The 7,500-nt window shown below is 55.8% G+C and overlaps 2 non-coding genes and 1 pseudogene across 2 annotated transcripts; all 3 read right to left on the bottom strand.

Annotated features, from left to right (window-relative positions):
• Positions 1–187, bottom strand: part of LOC144413466 (large subunit ribosomal RNA) — a 3,695-nt pseudogene extending 3,508 nt beyond the window's left edge.
• Positions 188–475: 288 nt separating this feature from the next.
• LOC144413234 (5.8S ribosomal RNA) lies at positions 476–629 on the bottom strand. The gene has a single exon (XR_013469271.1). It is a non-coding gene; the product is annotated as a 5.8S ribosomal RNA (ribosomal RNA).
• Positions 630–927: 298 nt separating this feature from the next.
• Positions 928–2,737, bottom strand: LOC144413374 (small subunit ribosomal RNA). The gene has a single exon (XR_013469408.1). It is a non-coding gene; the product is annotated as a small subunit ribosomal RNA (ribosomal RNA).
• Positions 2,738–7,500: the final 4,763 nt, after the last annotated feature.

The raw sequence follows: 7,500 nt of genomic DNA, 5'->3' as shown, positions 1-7,500 counted from the left end.
GGCGCTCGCCGTCAGCCGCACTGGGACTTCCGTACGTCACAACTCGGCGCGCTCGAAAAGCGCGCAGATTCGACGCTGGACTCTTCCCGGTTCACTCGCCGTTACTCAGGGAATCCCTGTTGGTTTCTTTTCCTCCGCTTAATAATATGCTTAAATTCAGCGGGTGCTCTCGCCTGAACTCAGGTCGTATGTGTCAAGCGGGCCGCTTCTTACACGGCCCGCTGGCATCGCAAGTCGTCGCCGCCGGCGCCGACCGAGCGCGTACCGTCGCCGCCTTGGCCCACGGTCGGTCTTGATCTCGTGACCGGACCGACCGACCTGGACCCGCCCCTCGAACGTAGTTGAACACGTCGAGGGGCCGGCGGTGTACGGGACACGCGGTCGCGCCGAGAAAGCTCGGCGACCGCTTCAACTTGGGGCGACGCCCGGCCGTCTTCGCAGAGGCCAGGCGACGACCCTCGGGTGAGGACGAACGCGACCCTGAGGCAGACGCGGTCCCGGGATTGACCCGAAACCGCAATTCGCGTTCAGAAGGTCGACGTTCAATGTGTTCTGCAATTCACATTACTTCTCGCACTTGGCTGCGTCCTTCATCGACTCGCGAGCCGAGTGATCCACCGTTAAGAGTCGTCCTCGACGTTTCGCCCGGCGCCGAAGCGCGCGGACGTCACACTGTGGGATCGACCACAAAACCACCACCGACAACAACTGCACAAAAACACCAACAAACGGCGCCGAGCGACCGCCGGGCTGGGCCGGCGGCACATCGAGCGCGGTGCCTAGAAGCCACCATCGCACTCGGCTGCCTTGCTATGCCAACGTGTTACGCGTGTCGCACGGGGCGGAACCCCGATTGACGGCCGCCCTCTCGGCGGCACCCAAAGACAATTAAGTGCGCGGTCGGCCGGGGCCTACCACCACCTTCGGTAATGATCCTTCCGCAGGTTCACCTACGGAAAACTTGTTACGACTTTTACTTCCTCTAAATGATCAAGTTTGATCGTCTTCTCGACACGCCGACGCGGCCGTTGCCAGCCGCGACGGGGCCGATCCAAGGATCTCACTAAACCATTCAATCGGTAGTAGCGACGGGCGGTGTGTACAAAGGGCAGGGACGTAATCAACGCAAGTTGATGACTTGCGCTTACTGGGAATTCCTCGTTCAAGGGAAACAATTGCAAGTCCCTATCCCAATCACGAATGAGGTTCAACGGGTTACCCGGACCTTTCGGCCTAGGTTAGACACTCGCTGCTTCACTCAGTGTAGCGCGCGTGCGGCCCCGGACATCTAAGGGCATCACAGACCTGTTATTGCTCAATCTCGTGTGGCTAAACGCCACTAGTCCCTCTAAGAAGTTAGACGCCGACCGAGAAGGTCGCGTAACTATTTAGCATGCCAGAGTCTCGTTCGTTATCGGAATTAACCAGACAAATCGCTCCACCAACTAAGAACGGCCATGCACCACCACCCACAGAATCAAGAAAGAGCTCTCAATCTGTCAATCCTACCTGTGTCCGGGCCGGCTGAGTTTCCCCGTGTTGAGTCAAATTAAGCCGCAGGCTCCACTCCTGGTGGTGCCCTTCCGTCAATTCCTTTAAGTTTCAGCTTTGCAACCATACTTCCCCCGGAACCCAAAGACTTTGGTTTCCCGGAAGCTGCAGGAAAGGTCGTCATGGTAACGCCTCCCGATCGCTAGTTGGCATCGTTTATAGTCAGAACTAGGACGGTATCTGATCGTCTTCGAACCTCTGACTTTCGCTCTTGATTAAAGAAAACATTCTTGGCGAATGCTTTCGCAGTAGTTCGTCTTCCGCCGATCCAAGAATTTCACCTCTAACGGCAGAGTACGGACGCCCCCGTCTGTCCCTCTTAATCATTACCTCGTGCTCCGAAAACCAACAAAATAGAACCGAGGTCCTATTCCATTATTCCATGCAACACTATGCAGGCGAACAGCCTGCTTTGAACACTCTAATTTTTTCAAAGTAAACTTATCGGCCACCGCCGACACTCAGTCAAGAGCACCGACGGAGAACCGAAGGTGAGGCGAACGCAACCAGTGACACGCCTTGCGACGGACCGGCGGCGCTCGCCCAAAATCCAACTACGAGCTTTTCAACCGCAACAACTTTAGCATACACTGTTGGAGCTGGAATTACCGCGGCTGCTGGCACCAGACTTGCCCTCCAATGGATACTCGTTAAGAGTTTTAGGATATACTCATTCCAATTACAGGGCCTCGTTAGAGTCCTGTATTGTTATTTTTCGTCACTACCTCCCCGTGTCGGGAATGGGTAATTTGCGCGCCTGCTGCCTTCCTTGGATGTGGTAGCCGTTTCTCAGGCTCCCTCTCCGGAATCGAACCCTGATTCCCCGTTACCCGTTATCACAAAGGTAGGCACGTAGCGTACCTTCGACAGTTGATAGGGCAGACACTTGAATGATACGTCGTCGGTGCAGAGACCGTACGATCCGCGTGGTTATCCAGAGTCATCAAACGTCACAGGACGAACCCGGTCGGTTTTGATCTGATAAAAGCGCGCCTCCCGAAGTCGGCGCTTAATGCATGTATTAGCTCTAGAATTACCACAGTTATCCACTTTGCTTACGAGACCAAATAAACCAAGACTGATTTAATGAGCCATTCGCAGTTTCGCTTTACGAGAACTCGTACTTGCACCTGCATGGCTTAATCTTTGAGACAAGCATATCACTACTGGCAGGATCAACCAGATAGCTGCGACAGCTGCGCTCGGCCCTTGCTGGGCCGCCCGGCGCGTGCTCGTCGCATTCGTTTAAGACCGAGGCGATCGCCTGCGGCCGTACTCAGCTTCGACAGTCGCTGGCCGCGACGTCCACGCTCTCGCCGGCAGTGCCAGGCGGAGCGATTTGCGTTTTTTCTTTGCTCGCCCTCTCTCGGGCTCGATCCATTCAGTTTCGCACAAACAAGAGCTCTGCCGGCCGCCTGCAGCGGTGCCTAAAACCCGGGCATAACAATGCGACCGTTCTGCTAGGCCGACAAGCGCTCAAGCCAGACGCTCGATCGAACGCCCCCTACATATTAGTCGAGACAACGGCTCGCTCATTAGCATCGCGTTTGTACTTTAACTTTTTTTGGCTCGGCTTCTTTCGACGCCGATGCCGGCGACGCAGCACTCTCTCGCCCGCCAGCCACCGAGAAAAGGGTGCGCTCCGACCGGCCCCGCACCGCTCTTTCTTGGCTCATTCGAAATTACTGTCTTTCGCTCTGACATGCCTTACCTAGGGTTAGGTTAGTATGCTTGCACGTTTGTACTTTAACTTTTTTCGGCTCGGCTTCTTTCGACGCCGATGCCGGCGACGCAGCACTCTCTCGCCCGCCAGCCACCGAGAAAAGGGTGCGCTCCGACCGGCCCCGCACCGCTCTTTCTTGGCTCATTCGAGTTTACTGTCTTTCGCTCTGACATGCCTTACCTAGGGTTAGGTTAGTATGCTTGCACGTTTGTACTTTAACTTTTTTCGGCTCGGCTTCTTTCGACGCCGATGCCGGCGACGCAGCACTCTCTCGCCCGCCAGCCACCGAGAAAAGGGTGCGCTCCGACCGGCCCCGCACCGCTCTTTCTTGGCTCATTCGAAATTACTGTCTTTCGCTCTGAAATGCCTTACCTAGGGTTAGGTTAGTATGCTTGCACGTTTGTACTTTAACTTTTTTCGGCTCGGCTTCTTTCGACGCCGATGCCGGCGACGCAGCACTCTCTCGCCCGCCAGCCACCGAGAAAAGGGTGCGCTCCGACCGGCCCCGCACCGCTCTTTCTTGGCTCATTCGAGTTTACTGTCTTTCGCTCTGACATGCCTTACCTAGGGTTAGGTTAGTATGCTTGCACGTTTGTACTTTAACTTTTTTCGGCTCGGCTTCTTTCGACGCCGATGCCGGCGACGCAGCACTCTCTCGCCCGCCAGCCACCGAGAAAAGGGTGCGCTCCGACCGGCCCCGCACCGCTCTTTCTTGGCTCATTCGAAATTACTGTCTTTCGCTCTGACATGCCTTACCTAGGGTTAGGTTAGTATGCTTGCACGTTTGTACTTTAACTTTTTTCGGCTCGGCTTCTTTCGACGCCGATGCCGGCGACGCAGCACTCTCTCGCCCGCCAGCCACCGAGAAAAGGGTGCGCTCCGACCGGCCCCGCACCGCTCTTTCTTGGCTCATTCGAGTTTACTGTCTTTCGCTCTGACATGCCTTACCTAGGGTTAGGTTAGTATGCTTGCACGTTTGTACTTTAACTTTTTTCGGCTCGGCTTCTTTCGACGCCGATGCCGGCGACGCAGCACTCTCTCGCCCGCCAGCCACCGAGAAAAGGGTGCGCTCCGACCGGCCCCGCACCGCTCTTTCTTGGCTCATTCGAAATTACTGTCTTTCGCTCTGACATGCCTTACCTAGGGTTAGGTTAGTATGCTTGCACGTTTGTACTTTAACTTTTTTCGGCTCGGCTTCTTTCGACGCCGATGCCGGCGACGCAGCACTCTCTCGCCCGCCAGCCACCGAGAAAAGGGTGCGCTCCGACCGGCCCCGCACCGATCTTTCTTGGCTCATTCGAAATTACTGTCTTTCGCTCTGACATGCCTTACCTAGGGTTAGGTTAGTATGCTTGCACGTTTGTACTTTAACTTTTTTCGGCTCGGCTTCTTTCGACGCCGATGCCGGCGACGCAGCACACTCTCGCCCGCCAGCCACCGAGAAAAGGGTGCGCTCCGACCGGCCCCGCACCGCTCTTTCTTGGCTCATTCGAGTTTACTGTCTTTCGCTCTGACATGCCTTACCTAGGGTTAGGTTAGTATGCTTGCACGTTTGTACTTTAACTTTTTTCGGCTCGGCTTCTTTCGACGCCGATGCCGGCGACGCAGCACTCTCTCGCCCGCCAGCCACCGAGAAAAGGGTGCGCTCCGACCGGCCCCGCACCGCTCTTTCTTGGCTCATTCGAAATTACTGTCTTTCGCTCTGACATGCCTTACCTAGGGTTAGGTTAGTATGCTTGCACGTTTGTACTTTAACTTTTTTCGGCTCGGCTTCTTTCGACGCCGATGCCGGCGACGCAGCACTCTCTCGCCCGCCAGCCACCGAGAAAAGGGTGCGCTCCGACCGGCCCCGCACCGCTCTTTCTTGGCTCATTCGAGTTTACTGTCTTTCGCTCTGACATGCCTTACCTAGGGTTAGGTTAGTATGCTTGCACGTTTGTACTTTAACTTTTTTCGGCTCGGCTTCTTTCGACGCCGATGCTGGCGACGCAGCACTCTCTCGCCCGCCAGCCACCGAGAAAAGGGTGCGCTCCGACCGGCCCCGCACCGCTCTTTCATGGCTCATTCGAGTTTACTGTCTTTCGCTCTAACATACCTTACCTAGGGTTAGGTTAGTATGCTTGCACGTTTGTACTTTAACTTTTTTCGGCTCGGCTTCTTTCGACGCCGATGCCGGCGACGCAGCACTCTCTCGCCCGCCAGCCACCGAGAAAAGGGTGCGCTCCGACCGGCCCCGCACCGCTCTTTCTTGGCTCATTCGAGTTTACTGTCTTTCGCTCTGACATGCCTTACCTAGGGTTAGGTTAGTATGCTTGCACGTTTGTACTTTAACTTTTTTCGGCTCGGCTTCTTTCGACGCCGATGCCGGCGACGCAGCACTCTCTCGCCCGCCAGCCACCGAGAAAAGGGTGCGCTCCGACCGGCCCCGCACCGCTCTTTCTTGGCTCATTCGAAATTACTGTCTTTCGCTCTGACATGCCTTACCTAGGGTTAGGTTAGTATGCTTGCACGTTTGTACTTTAACTTTTTTCGGCTCGGCTTCTTTCGACGCCGATGCCGGCGACGCAGCACTCTCTCGCCCGCCAGCCACCGAGAAAAGGGTGCGCTCCGACCGGCCCCGCACCGCTCTTTCTTGGCTCATTCGAGTTTACTGTCTTTCGCTCTGACATGCCTTACCTAGGGTTAGGTTAGTATGCTTGCACGTTTGTACTTTAACTTTTTTCGGCTCGGCTTCTTTCGACGCCGATGCCGGCGACGCAGCACTCTCTCGCCCGCCAGCCACCGAGAAAAGGGTGCGCTCCGACCGGCCCCGCACCGCTCTTTCTTGGCTCATTCGAAATTACTGTCTTTCGCTCTGACATGCCTTACCTAGGGTTAGGTTAGTATGCTTGCACGTTTGTACTTTAACTTTTTTCGGCTCGGCTTCTTTCGACGTCGATGCCGGCGACGCAGCACTCTCTCGCCCGCCAGCCACCGAGAAAAGGGTGCGCTCCGACCGGCCCCGCACCGCTCTTTCTTGGCTCATTCGAGTTTACTGTCTTTCGCTCTGACATGCCTTACCTAGGGTTAGGTTAGTATGCTTGCACGTTTGTACTTTAACTTTTTTCGGCTCGGCTTCTTTCGACGCCGATGCCGGCGACGCAGCACTCTCTCGCCCGCCAGCCACCGAGAAAAGGGTGCGCTCCGACCGGCCCCGCACCGCTCTTTCTTGGCTCATTCGAAATTACTGTCTTTCGCTCTGACATGCCTTACCTAGGGTTAGGTTAGTATGCTTGCACGTTTGTACTTTAACTTTTTTCGGCTCGGCTTCTTTCGACGCCGATGCCGGCGACGCAGCACTCTCTCGCCCGCCAGCCACCGAGAAAAGGGTGCGCTCCGACCGGCCCCGCACCGCTCTTTCTTGGCTCATTCGAAATTACTGTCTTTCGCTCTGACATGCCTTACCTAGGGTTAGGTTAGTATGCTTGCACGTTTGTACTTTAACTTTTTTCGGCTCGGCTTCTTTCGACGCCGATGCCGGCGACGCAGCACTCTCTCGCCCGCCAGCCACCGAGAAAAGGGTGCGCTCCGACCGGCCCCGCACCGCTCTTTCTTGGCTCATTCGAGTTTACTGTCTTTCGCTCTGACATGCCTTACCTAGGGTTAGGTTAGTATGCTTGCACGTTTGTACTTTAACTTTTTTCGGCTCGGCTTCTTTCGACGCCGATGCCGGCGACGCAGCACTCTCTCGCCCGCCAGCCACCGAGAAAAGGGTGCGCTCCGACCGGCCCCGCACCGCTCTTTCTTGGCTCATTCGAAATTACTGTCTTTCGCTCTGACATGCCTTACCTAGGGTTAGGTTAGTATGCTTGCACGTTTGTACTTTAACTTTTTTCGGCTCGGCTTCTTTCGACGCCGATGCCGGCGACGCAGCACTCTCTCGCCCGCCAGCCACCGAGAAAAGGGTGCGCTCCGACCGGCCCCGCACCGCTCTTTCTTGGCTCATTCGAAATTACTGTCTTTCGCTCTGACATGCCTTACCTAGGGTTAGGTTAGTATGCTTGCACGTTTGTACTTTAACTTTTTTCGGCTCGGCTTCTTTCGACGCCGATGCCGGCGACGCAGCACTCTCTCGCCCGCCAGCCACCGAGAAAAGGGTGCGCTCCGACCGGCCCCGCACCGCTCTTTCTTGGCTCATTCGAGTTTACTGTCTTTCGCTCTGACATGCCTTACCTAGGGTTAGGTTA

This window comes from Styela clava, chromosome 15 (assembly GCF_964204865.1).
Source record: "Styela clava chromosome 15, kaStyClav1.hap1.2, whole genome shotgun sequence".
Taxonomy (NCBI): Eukaryota; Metazoa; Chordata; class Ascidiacea; order Stolidobranchia; family Styelidae; genus Styela; species Styela clava.
Note: the sequence above shows the minus strand (reverse complement) of the source record. Positions and strands in the feature narration are given on the sequence as shown.